This window comes from Pogona vitticeps, chromosome 1, assembly GCF_051106095.1.
Source record: "Pogona vitticeps strain Pit_001003342236 chromosome 1, PviZW2.1, whole genome shotgun sequence".
NCBI lineage: Eukaryota > Metazoa > Chordata > Lepidosauria > Squamata > Agamidae > Pogona > Pogona vitticeps.
In genome coordinates this window covers 6,586,632-6,600,658 of record NC_135783.1, presented here as the reverse complement: position 1 = coordinate 6,600,658, position 14,027 = coordinate 6,586,632, and the positions used below count along the sequence as shown (strand labels likewise).

General features: G+C 44.8%; 1 long non-coding RNA gene across 1 annotated transcript; it reads right to left on the bottom strand.

Annotated features, from left to right (window-relative positions):
• Positions 1-675: 675 nt before the first annotated feature.
• LOC140703304 (uncharacterized) lies at positions 676-7,448 on the bottom strand. Its single transcript, XR_012082742.2, has 2 exons — positions 6,281-7,448; positions 676-2,022 (listed from the first exon to the last, which is right to left on the bottom strand). It is a non-coding gene; the product is annotated as an uncharacterized LOC140703304 (long non-coding RNA).
• Between the last annotated feature and the right edge of the window lie 6,579 nt (positions 7,449-14,027).

Sequence of the window (14,027 nt, the reverse complement as noted above, 5' to 3'; positions counted from 1 at the left end):
GATATTATTCCCCTATAGAATGACCTTCCACACAATCTAGTGAATGTCTATGCAAAAATGAATCCAACAGGCAGACGTGTAGGTATGTAGAAGAGTGCAGCCAGGGCCATAGCCAGAACAGAGTAACTGGCGCTTGGTCTCAGGGCACCAAATCTAGAGAGTGTGCCAGTTTCCCCAGACGTCCACGATTGCCCAGCAACTTGGTCTGCCACTCCAGGGGAAAAAAAAACAGTAGACCAGGCCTCTGGGGCAAGGCAATCATTTTTGCAAAGCAATGGTAAAGCCGCCAGGGAAGAACAGATGGAAGGTGGTCAGTATACCAGGCCCTGCTGAGAAAGTAGAGGGCAGATCTACATGTGGATCCAGAGGCAGAGATGTTACTTCCTCTCTGTGTTTCCCAAAAAAGGGCAGCCTGGGTAGCCTTGGGCAAACTGCACAGTCCCAGGGCTTCCCCAGAAGAAGGGAATGGGAAACAACTTCTTAGTATTCTCTACCTGGAAAACAGCGTGGGCCATCTCATGAGAAGAGAAGACTCCTTGGAAAAGACTTTGATGTTGGGAAAGTGTGACAGCAAGAGGAGAAGGGGACGACAGAGGATGAGATGGTTGGACAGTGTCATCGAAGCAACCAACATGAATTTGACACAACTCCGTCAGGCAGTGGAAGAGAGGAGGGCCTGGCGTGCTCTGGTCCATGGGGTCACGAAGAGTCGGACACGACTAAACGACTGAACACACACACCTGGAAAACATACTTTTGGTTTGTTTTTGCTGCTGATCCTCCGTGATAACCACTGAGGACTAATGTGATCTTGCAGAAGTAGGATTCTATTAGGACTCTGAAAACCTGAGTTCAAATTCATCCTCAGTCATGGAAACTCTTGAAGATGAGTATGTATCTCCAAAACCAAATCTGGATTGCCATACATTAGAAGTAACTAGACAACACAAAACACCGATGATAGCCATCCTAAACTATCCAAAGGACTGCTAGATGGAACTTCATTTCTGCTGGACATGAATTGATCCATTCAACTTACAGGGCAGGAGCTTACAACTAAATATTAAGTAGAACCTTCTGATGGGGTAAGAGCTGTCTAACAGTCGGATGCGATCCCTTGGAAAGCCTCCCACCTGCAAGGGGTCAGACTAGATGCCCCTTGGGACCGCGTCTGATTCTAAAACTCAGTTATTGTATTATTATTCTTCCGTGGCTCATTGAGTAATTTCAGAAAAAAAAAATGAGCCAGGCTCCTTTTGGATTGTGCAATGGTGCCAACACAATTGTGCAAACAAACTAGCTATTTTGCCAGTTGTCTGTTGTGCAATCAACCGCACTAACAGTCGCTCCTCCAGATGTCCGACGGGCTACCGGCAAAATGCAAGAAGCACAGGTGCGAGATTGCACTTTCTTGGGCAGTAAAACTCCATTTTTTAGCGATTTGGACCAGAAAATTTTAATTTTGGAATAGGAGGGAGAGATCCTGCCTTGTGACTCATTTATCTCATCACACACACAGTATAGTATCTTGAGATGTACATCAGAGGCATCCTGCTGGTGTTCTCTTAATGATTCTTGGGTTCTGCACTCCGTTTCCAGAGTGTGCTTTCACAAAGAATCTCTCCTGCACCATCTGTATAACATAAGGCACTAAGTGAAAAAGTTGTGAAATTTATTTGAGATTGATTCACCTGAAGCAGACAAAACGGAACAGGTCTATGTCCCTGTGAAATTTCTTATCCATCTGAAAGAGGAGAAGAAGGACCACCCAGATGATTGATTGAAGGGAACAAAGAGATCATCCTTCTCAGTGGCTGGAGACTGTTCTCAGCCGAATACGTTGGCACGTCGTCCAGATTCCTCAAAGAACACAACATTTGAGTGTACGGGTGTTAGGACAGTTGTTGAATTCTTCCTTCATCACAAAGCCCGATGAACACTGATAATCCCGGAATAAGCAGTATCCCCACGGGCTGAGGCAATAAATTTTCCCCACCGTGTTTGTGAATGGAAGTCCGGGCTCTGCACAAAGACACAAAAAAAGAGATAACACTTATTACTTAAGGGTTTATCATTTTGAAAAACAGCAATAAGAAGAACTGAAAGCAGGTTTTATTTCATCCTCTCGTTTCTCCCTGCCAATCTTTCCTGTCTACCTATATTCTTTTTGGGAAAGAAAACAGAAGCAAAAGCGTTTAGTTCAATCTACCTAACAACACCTCTGTCAGATCTGCTTGGATTTGGATCCCTGCATTGAGCACGGGGTTGGACTCGATGGCCTTCGAGACCCCCTCCCGACGCCCTCATTTTATGATTTTATGGAAAATCATGATGGCATGAGAAATGAGATGGGGGGCAGGCCTAAAACCTCAAGGGATTTGTTCAGCTTCAATTGACTTGCAAAAAGAAAAATAAATAAATATGGAGTCTTCCAGCCTGATGTTTGTTTATGTTTTCATATTCAGGTCTTGAATGTAAAGGGAACAGATTAGTGGATGGGCAGGGGGAGAGGATTGAACAGTACTTAATTTAGTAGATGAAAAGTTAAAGTCTGATTCACACAGGGCACATCTATCAATGTCTGAAGGTAAAAGGTAAAGGTTCCCCTTGACAATTTTTGTCCAGTCGTGTTCGACTTTAGAGGGCGGTGCTCATCCCCGTTTCCAAGCCATAGAGCCAGCGTTTTGTCCGAAGACAATCTTCCGTGGTCACATGGCCAGTGTGACTTAGACACGGAACGCTGTTACCTTCCCACCGAGGTGGTCCCTATTTATCTACTTGCATTTTTACATGCTTTCGAACCGCTAGGTTGGTGGGAGCTGGGACAAGCAACGGGCACTCACTCCGTCGCGTGGATTCGATCTTACGACTGCTTGGTCTTCTGACCCTGCAGCACAGGCTTCTGCGGTTTAGCCCGCAGCGCCACCACGTCCCTAATATCAATGTCTGAAGCAACTGCTTAATCCTTTCAAGATCCCAAAGACTATGTCTAGAGATGAGCCTGAACAAAAAAACAAAAAAATGGTGATTCGTGATTCGAGATGGGGGTATTCGTATTCGTGTATGAATCTGAATACTCCCGCACAGGTGGTGATAATGAGGGTCCGCCAGTGCCACCTGCTCCGCAATCCTTCCTGTCACTCTGGAGCTCACGATTGGTGATCTGCTCTTCGACCTGGCGGGGAGACTTGACATCCCACCGCCTGTCAGGAGAGGCGAGCGGATCACGAGCTCCAGAGTGATCTGAAAGATCGCGGAGCCGGCGGTAACGGCCAAATTGTGAGTGGACCGTCTGGCTCCAGGGGGGGCAGACCATTGTTCTTGCCACCTGTGTGGGGGGTATACATATACGAATACCCCCATCTCTATTCGTGATGGTACGTGGTTCGTGGCAAAGCTCAAACCACCACGAACCCCTGGAAAAGTGAATTGGTTTACCAAGAGCCGGGAGTGCTGCTTCTAAGCATGCACCCACCTGTCAGCTGGGCAGTGGGGCACATGTGAAGAGGCAATGGGGTCCGGCTTCCGGCAGGGAAGCCAAGCCCACTGCCTCTGAGGAGGCAGCACCAGAGGAGGGGGAGGAAGAAGAGGAAGAGGAGGGAGGAGGAGCAAGCAGAGAGGCAGTAGGGGCAGTGGGAAGGGCAGGCATCTCATTCTGCCGAAGCCAAACAAAGCACCAAAGGCAAAAAAAGTTCAGAGTGTTGTTTTGCTTCGGAAACACGGTATCCTCTAATCAGGTCACCAACCAAACCACGAACCAGCCCAGTTCGCCCATTTTTTTTTCTGGTTTACGGTTTAGTTTGTGCCCATCCCTAGCCTTTTATCCTGGAAAACCCATAGAGCGGAAAGGTGACGTGCCTGGCCTCTGGATCCTTTGGCTTGGGTCACACCATCCATGTCATCTATTTACTTTGGTTAACAGCCTATTCTGGAATGTTTCATATATCTAGCCTTTCATTTTCACAGATTGAAATGAAAGCAAGATTTAAACTAGAGCTAGGTATATGTCCATGAGAGATTGTTTGCCCTGTGCAGCCATAATTTGAGCAAGAGATGTCTATCGGAGCCAGGGAGTAGTTTGAAACAATAATAACAACAACAACAACAACAACAACAACAACAACGACAACAACAACAACAATGACAACGACAACGACAATGACAACGACAACGACAACAAAACAACAACAATAACTACTATTAGTACTACTACTACTACTACTACTACTACTACTACTACTACTATTATTATTATTATTATTATTATTATTATTATTATTATTATTATTATTATTATTATTATTATTGAAAAGTCATGTTTCTGTGATCTGAATTTAAATCAATATAAATCCTACCTTAGCTCTTAGAACTGCAGAGCTGGAAGGGACCTTATGGATCATAAAGTCCAGCTTCTGTCAAGGAGATTCGAACTCCCAGCCTCCGATACCTAAACCATTCAGCCATCGAGCCATTCCATGTGGCAGGCCTTTCTCTCTTTTCTGATTCTACCTGCTTCCTTAATCCTCTAAATCAACAACAGCTGTTTTCTTGCTGTTATTCCTTCCAGTATATGGAAAGATCGTCAAGCTGGAAGTAACTCATAGCGACCCTAGTAGGGCTTTCGAGGTCCGTGAGATATTTAAGGAGTGGCTTTACCAGGCCCACTCCCTTCCCCGCGAGTCTCTGTGGCTGAGTGAAGACTTGAACCCAGGCTTCCCGAGTCCTTGTCCACCATTTTGTCTAGTACACCACACTGCGTAGCTCTGAAAGGATAATAATAATTCCTTTCTTTATTGCAAAAACCTTTTTTAGAAGTGGCTTACTTTAACTGATAGACCCATTTGGTTTGTTCCTTTCTAATATCTGCTTAGTGAAACTTATTGTTTCGGCTTTAGTATCGTCTTTTCATGGTGTAATGGCTGCCGCTCATTGTTCTTAGCTTTAAATATTGTCTTTTAATGGCATAAACCACCCGTTGTAGACTCATTGTTTTCGGCTTAAATATTACCTTTCAATTGTTTAAGCCTCCTTGGGTCCTTCTGAGGGAGAAAGGTAGGGTAAAAAATATTTTAAATAAATAAATAAAGGCATATATTGGGCAAATGTACTGTAGGACATTTAGGGGAACAAGGAGAGATGTCACTGTTTCTCAGCTGCTGATATATCCTCACCCTAATCGGGTATGTTCTTGCTATATGAGACAGCTGCCTAAATTCATCACCTACAAATGGGTGTTTTAATCCAGCCCTGTATAAAACTCTACCTGTTCTGGCATCATATCACAGATGGCTTTATACAAAATGCGAGGGACACAGGTGGGAAGTGAAAAGGAGATGGCCGTGTGCATCTTGAGGGGCTCCCACGGAGAAAGTTTTGACCACATTCTTTTCATGTCTGGTATAGTGGTTTGTGGTTTGCTTTAACTACAAATTCCAGAATCCCCCCCAAATAGCTAGTCACTGGGCACGCCACCTGGAAGCATGGTGAGAGCTGTATTTCAACGAAGGGACGTCTTCTAAGTATCAGTCTAATTTCTAAAAGGCTCAATAGCTCAGTGGTTGAGGCATCTGGCTGTGGAGCGAGAGGTTGGGAGTTCGATTCCCCCACGGGGCCTCCCTGAGAGGGGCTGGACTGGATGATCCTTAGGGATCCCTTTCAGCTAAGCAGTTCTAAGATTATTGGGGAAATGCTGGATAGCTCAGTGGTGAAGGTAGAGGTGTGTGTGGGGGGGGGGTTAATTCCCCACTGTGCTTCCTTAACAGGGCTGGACCCTAGGATCTATAAGGTCCTTTCCAACTCTGAGATTTTTATTATAATACTCAATAGAGTGGGAAAACAAATCTCTGTCTGTAGAAGAATATAAAGAAACAGCCTCAAGAATGCCACAGCACTGAACTGCAGTCCAAAAAGCACACTTATAGATTCAGACATCAACAATGTTTGCAGATTTTTTTTCCACACTTGACCAATAATGGCTATCTCAATATATCACTGTAAGAATTGTCAACCATTACAATGGTACATTTTCATCCACTCTCCCCCTCCCCCTTCTGCACAGGGCAAACAAGTGCGTACTTCTTTTTCTCAGCTTCAGATTAGAAAAAAAGGGGGAGTGGACGAAAATATACTTTGCACGAAAACTTTGTTGCTTGATTTTTATTTTTTTAAAAAGCTGTGCATTTCCCCCACAACCATGAAAAAAATGCAAAGTTTTTGCACAAAATGCCAAGAGGAGTGAGGGCTTTGCACAAAATGTACATCATTCTTGGGCCGGACTTACCATCTCTCTGAAAAGCTGCCCGCACAGACCCTTCGTACTGTCCCAGTTTCTCAAGCAGTGAGGGATCAGGCTTGGCCTGGATGTGAAAAGCCAGGAAGACCACAGCAAAGGAAAAACAGAAGGGCTTCATGGTTGGATCCAGCTACGACGGTGGTGTCAACACAGAGGAAAGCTCCAGTGGATCTTGGCAATGTCAGGAGGGGTGTGAAGAGTCCCTCGTATTTATTCAGGGTTTTGTGTAATTTTTTTTTTTTTTGTCTGCTGGCAAAGGACCAGGAATTTAAATGTGGAGCTAAGTCATATCAGTGGGTACAGTGCCAATGCTCTTTAAAACAGCTATAAAACAGCCACTTGAAATTTCTTGCATTTTTTTCCGGCTTACAGGCTGCCCAACCTTGAGCACAAGGAAGTTCCTTCAGGCCTGCTTTGAATGGTGCCCGTTGTCCACTCTCTTGGGACAAAGGATGACTTTTTTTTCATCACCTAGTACATCATCCTTTCAACTCAGAGTGCCAGAGATTAAATATGGGACCTTTAGACCTTCTGGGGAAAAGAATTATTATGTATGGGTATGGGTACTGTGACAGTGACAGATTTTACTTTCCTGGGCTCCATGATCACTGCAGAGGGTGACAGCAGCCACGAAATTTGAAAAGACTGCTTCTTGGGAGGAAAGTAATGACAAACCTTGACAGCATCTTAAAAAGCAGAGACATCACATTGCCAACAAAAGTCGGAATAGTCAAAGCTATGGTTTTTCCTGTCGTGATGTATGGAAGTGAGAGCTGGACCATAAAGAAAGCGGACCGCCGAAGAATTGATGCTTTTGAATTGTGGTGTTGGAGGAGAATCTTGAGAGTCCCCTGGACTGCAAGGAGAACAAACCTATCAATTCTAAAGGAAATCAACCTTGGAAGGACAGATCCTGAAACTGAAACTCCAATTCTTTGGTCATCTCATGAGAAGACTCCCTGGAAAAGACCCTGATGTTGGGAAAGTGTGAGGGCAAGAGGAGAAGGGGATGACAGAGGACGAGATGGTTGGACAGTGTCCTCAAAGCTACCAGTATGAATTTGACCCAACTCCGGGAGGCAGTGGAAGACAAGAGGGCCTGGCGTGCTCTGGTCCATGGGGTCACGAAGAGTCAGACACGACTGAACAACTAAACAACAACATGGGTGCTACCCAGTGTAGTACAGTGGATACTGTGAAAGACTAGGAGTTCGAATACCAGTTTGGGATTAAAATGCTCAGGGGGAGGGGTGGACCTGGTAAAACCACTTCCTAAACATTTCTTCTACCTTGAAGGCCCTATTTGGGTGACCTTCAAGTGAGTTCTGATTTCATGGCACATAACCCACACATACAGGTGTGGCAGCATGACTGCTGTGACTCACTGTAAGAACGTTTTGCTAGATCTTGTCAGAGTGCCACTAGAGCATCGCAGGCCATGTTCCTTTGGGTTGCCACACCGAGGGAGGCCAGAAGAAAAACAACAGGCTAACAACCAAGCTTTCCCAACTGTGGCCAACCTTTCAGAATGGGCTTCTGGCCAAGCTGCGCCTGGCCCCCTCCCTCCCAACCTTTACAAGGCTGCTGAAGATGATGCTCTTTATAGAGGCTTCCAATGGCATCAGTGAATTAGCCGGTTTGTGGGTCCCTTCCACTTATGGTTTGATGCTCTTGGTCTGTTTGTCTCACGATGTTTCAACTTGATCTGATCTGATCTGATTGCTGTTTATTTTTCTTCTTATATTACTGTACCAGTGGTGCCTCGCAAGATGGGCGCTCTGTTTAACAATGAATTCTCATTACGACAAGGTTTTTGTGATCACAAAACAACATTTTCGCTGCGTGATGATCGGTTCCCTGTTTCGGGAACCAATTTTCACTTCCCGACGATCAAAACAGCTGATTGTCGGGTTTTCAAAATGGCCACCGGGTGCTCAAAATGGCTCCCCACTGTGTTTAGGAGCCATTTTTCACTGCACAGGCACCCGAAAATGGCCACCCCTATGGAGGATCTTCTCTGGATGGTCAGTTCTTAGCCAATTGGAACACATTAACCAGGTTTTAATGCGTTTCAATGGCTTTTTTATTTTCACTTTACGACATTTTTGTTCTACAGCGATTTCGCTGGAATGAATTAACGTCGTAATGCGAGGCACCACTCTATTTGGTTTTATTTGATTGGTAGCTGCCTAGAGTACTGCTTCACTTTAATCCAGCAATATACAAGTTTAAGAAATACATGAAGAGGAATAAGTTTAAGAAATACATGAAGAGAAATAAATCATATCTAGTTTTATATTCTCTTTACAACTTAGCCAACCAAGATTCCTACCAGTAAGATGTGACTGGAGTTCCTCTTCTTATGTCATATTCTCTAGCAACTGATATATGAAGGCTCTGATAATGGGAGGTGATGCATAACCACCCTGACAAGTAGCCGCATATGGTCCTAACATCTTTCAATTTATCCTCTCCTCCCTTAAAGCTGTTGTCTCCAGACGTCTTAGTATCTTGTAGTGGTGAGTTCCACAGTTTAACTGTGCATGAACAAGTACTTCCCCTTGTCCCTTCTGAAACTGATCCTTTTCAGATTCAATGACTCAAGGTCCCAACAGTACTGTATAAGAAACATACACCTGCCTTTCTACTTTTGCTACACTAGACATAATTTTAGACTTCTTTTTGCCTCTCCTTACCTACTTTTTTTCTAAGCTAATCACCCCCAAGCTTTCTTTATAAATGAGTTAGCTGGCTGGATTGTTCGGAACTGGAAATCCCACAAGATCTTGACTTCCTCATTTCCTGACCCCTTCTCTACCTGATGTTCCCACAAGTTTTTGGAGGCTGGCAAGTTATATATATTTTTTGATAACAACCAATGCACTAACTTTGCCACTGAATCATGTCTAACTTTGTAATCTGTTTGTTCAATTTTTGGACATTCGCAAATGAGGTGTGACACATTGTTGTTGTTGTCAAATGTCCAGTTTTCTGATTTTTCATTTAATCAAGAGAGAGGATTCGAAACAAAGCCCCTTATGGTTGTGTGGGGCCATAGACTAAGATATTGCTTTCTATGGATATGGTAGGATTAAAGTGGAGGACCCCTTCTCATGTTCACCAGACATTCATTGTTGCTGGGATGTGTCTTCCAATCATCATCATAACCAACTCAGTGCATCAGAAGAGTTTGTCTGAAGAGCACCTGTAATATCTTATGTGTATCCAGGGGGGTGGCTACATAAGCATTTGTCTCACTGCTTGGACTGTTGGTGGGGACAGGTTGGTTCATTCCTTTTGCAACAAACCAGATGACCTAAGTACCAGTGTAAAATAGCCCAACCCCAGAGCGTTCTCACCTGCACCATTCTGGATCCTAATCAGGGGCTACACTTTTTTAGGCGTGGGCAGGATCAGTCCATCTGGGGTTGTTTCCAGCACATGCAATCGATGGACTCAAACCAAAGCTTGCTGTTTTAATTCTTCCCTTCCGCTTTCACTTTCCCAACATCATTAAGCAGCTTAAGAAGACAGCCACTTCATGATGTTGGGAAATTAAAAACTCCCTTCCTATGCCCACACCACAGAGGAACAGAGAAAAGAAGCAAAAATAGTGGGGTTTTTCAGCCTATTAGGGCTGTGCTGATGCAGTGTACCATTTAGGGGGCACAGGAGGGGGCAAGCAGGGTTTTTTTCCATCTGTTCTGCCTATTTTCTTAAAGGAGGTGGACGAAATAAGTGTTTATGCCGTGGATTGCAAAGATTGAGTAATTATTTAGCTAAATCTTTCCCCCGCTGTTCCGTGTGTTCGGAAAGCAAACAGACAGGAATCAAAGAAAAGTTGTCATGAACAGATGCTTTACTGAAAGGCGTGGTGCTAATGAACCAATGATTTACTGCCATGAAAGAGGAAACAGTGGGACAATTCGAAGGAGGAAGGCAACAAGGCCATGATCTTATGAACAAAAAATGACCTTCGAAAGAGTAGGGTGTCCTCTAAATAACTGTCAATCAACTGTTCCTAGGGAGAGGGGGGAGAAGGGACTAGTGTCAATGTGATCCAGGATATCTCATTTCCAGAAAAGAGCTTAGCTGTTGTGATCCCTTTTTTAAAAAGCCTCTGCTGTCACCAGATCACTGTTCAAAAGGTTTGTTTTCTTAATTAAGTTGTACCCTATGTGACCAAACCTCCTGGGTAGTAAATGTATGCATTGATCATGTTCAGGCTTAATCAGGCTTAGACATGCTTGCAGGTGGTCTATGTGTATTAATTTAATCAAGCCCTTGCACTGTTCAGCCTGCCCACAGACATTACTATTCCTTTTAATAATACAGCCTGTATCATTAAATGTTTTCTCCAGGAAAGGGCCTGGCGTGCTCTGGTCCACAGGGTCACGAAGCGTCGGACGCGACTTAACGACTAAACTACAGCAAAAATCATTAAATGTTACTTCAAACCCTTTTTCTGTTCAGCATTTCACACTCAGCAAATTGTTTAATTGGGGTATCAACAATACTTCTTCAAGCTTACCTAAACCAGGTATTTGAACAGAACCTTGTGCTGTTACAGGGGAACACAATCCATTTGCTAAGCTTACACATTGTAACTTGCAATTGTCCCTGGAAATAAGCAACTCCGGATTCCTGGTCACGAGGTAGCTGGCTCCGCTGTCAAGGATCCAGTCTCGTCCTTGAAAATGCTCAGCCTGGTAAAGGCCTGAAGCCTCTGGAATCTGTCGATTCTGCTTCTCTGCTTCAGCTGCCACCGCTTGCCTTTCCCTCCTGAAGCTCTGCTGGATGAGAATTTCAACCTTTCTCTCCGGACAGGACTTTAGCCGATGTGAGGTACTTCCATAGAAAAAACACCTTTTCACTCTCAAGACGCCTGGAACTTCGTGCTGTCTAGGTACAGCTTCCTTGACTGCTCGGGCTTGCTGGCTCCTTGCCACCTGGTTTACTGCTCTTCTGGACTCCTCCTCTCTGAGTCTCACAGAGATGTAAGGCAGAGTAAGCTGATCCCTCGGGACTGCCTCCAATGTCACAGCCAATACATCATAGGATGCATCAAGGCTTGACAGAATTAAGTAAAGTTTATGCAATTCAGAAAACTCCAAACCCATTTCTTCAAGCTGGATGGACATCCCGGTCATCTGTTCCAGGTTTTTTGGATACACTCCCTCCTGGCTTCAGCCTCAAGCGATAGAGCTGCCTGGCGAGGATTATCTGAGAAGATAGAGAGTCCCGTACACGTGTCCTCCTTAATGTTGACCAGCGTTGTTGTGCTGAGTCAATTCCTCTGACCAGAGATAACTGACTGTCCTCTAAGCTCAAAATAATAATACACAAGGCACGTTGGTTGCTCTGGATATCTTCCTCCCTCCTTATGGGAGTTGGTGGGTTGTTAATTATGTCCCAAAGACCTTCCCCGAGCAGGAACATTCTCATCTTCAGCTCCCAAGAAAGATAGTGCCTCTCATTTAGACTGGGAAGTTTGAAATTAGGAGCAGTCACTGCCATTCTGATAAGAATTGGTGCTCTCTCTCTCATGCTCTCGCATAAACAACAAAAAATTAAGCTGTGCACATGGGCTTGTTCTCACAACATGAGAGGCTCAAAAATAGCCCGTTAACAGGTCGGTAGCCTGGGCCCATAACCTGTTAAGATTTGGTGGGAGATAACGGAGCGGTATCGTTTATGCCATTTGAGATTCTTCAGTAATCTCCAAACTGAGAGCAAAAATAAAGACTCTGGACACAGACGTTCCCTTCACCGAGAGAGTACAGTATTTACAAATATACATACGCCGCACCTCAGAACTGGCAAGGTCCATGATTTCGACTGACAAAGTAACATGCTGCTCCTCCATGCATCAACCCAACAATAAACTTAGTCAGCACAGGATCCAGGATATCTCATTTCCAGAAAAGAGTAATCCCATTTTAGCTGTTGTAGTCCCTTTTAAATAGCCTGCACTGTCACCAGATCACTGGTCAAAAGTTTGCTTATTTGATCTCTTTTGGCATAGCTTCTGAGTGCCTCCATCCAAACCCACAAATTCTGATCTAATCTGGACAATTCAATCTGAAGCAATTATCGATGGGTATTTCCATGTCAATAAAGCCCAGAGCATTAGTCAAAGGTACTTCTTAACTTTGCCTATTCAAAAAGAATGTGCAATACTTTAACTGTATTTTAAAGTGTTTGCGTTTGTGCCACAATCAATAATAACTAGCAGAACCAAGAAAGTGGATTGGGGGGACTTCAAACCAATGCCCATGAGGAAAGGCGGAAAGAACTGAGCAGGTTTAGTCCTGAGAAAAGAGGTCTGAGGGGAGATACTTGAAAGGTAGTCATGCAGAGGAGGGGCAGGATCTGTCCTCAGTCATCCCAGCATGCAGGACATGTAATAATAGGCTCAACTCCTGGAAGGCAGATTTCGGCTGAATATTGGGAAGAAACTTCTTAACTGTTAGAGCAGTACAACAGTGGAACCCATGATCTTGGGAGATGGTGAGTGTTCCAACACTGGAGGCCTTCAAGAGAAAATTGGACAACAATCTGCCAGATCTGATTTGATCTGGATTCCTGCCTTGAGCAGGGGGTTGGACTCGATGGCCTTATAAGATCCTTCCAAATCCATGATTCTAGTATGATTCTATGAACATGATGCATCTGGAGATGTGGAAGCTGTTCTCTCTCCCCCTCCCCTTCTCTCTCTGTCTGTCTCTTATGGCAGAAAGAGTTTTGTTCAACTGAGGGGGTTGTAAACTATTCCGAGAAGGGACAAACAGGATATGCTTATGGGGGGGGGGGGTGAAGGATCCTTCAGTCATTGTTGTATTCTGGTCTAATTGGGTTTTTAATTGGGATAACAGTGTATTGAACCATAGGATTTGGCCCATAGTGATTGAGACCGGACATGGGCTAATTATATTCATATCCCTGGGGATATGAATATGGAGGGCCATGGAGGGCCATGACCTCCCCTGAGAACTAGCTGGTCCACACAGTGCTGGGGTCCATTATTGCTGTTGTCATGCCAATCCGGGAAGGAACCTCGCTAGTGCTTCTCTGCCTCCCCGAGCAGCCGACCACTGCAGCATAGGGGGGGGCGGGGAGTCTCCCTGCTCAGCCGGCCGGTTCTGAGGCGAGGGACTGGGTCTCTGTGGCACCTGTGGTGCCGCTATTCATATTCATATCTCTGGAGATACAAATAGAAATGTAGCCCATGTCTAATTGAGACCCCAAGGAAGGGAATGTGCTGTGCCTCCCACCCAGTGAAAATGACCTCCCCAAAGATCCCCTCTGAATGAGGAAGGAGTTTCTGGCATCAGTCATGAAGGAATGTTTTTACTGGAAGAGGATTCTGGATGTTGTAATCCAAACAAAGGGATGTTTCCTTCAACCTCCACCTTTTGAGCCCACCCTGATCTAATACTGCTTGCACACTGAGAAAACGAGACAGAAAGAGACACACACAGAGAGAGATAACACTGCAGGACCAAGACACGTAATTGGTGTAGCCTGTAGTTTAGCCCTCAAAATTCAGCTCAGCTGCTGTGTTGTTCACAAAGCCTCCCACTGGCCCCACCTTCACCCTGAGAACTCCAGATATCGTGAGAAGCTGGCGAGGGGCATGTGTTTCTCCTGCATGCTCAAATGCCCAATGTGGGCTGAACAGAGCTTCAGCCAGGTATCTCTGAGGACTATAAACACCCAGAATCTCTCAGCCAGA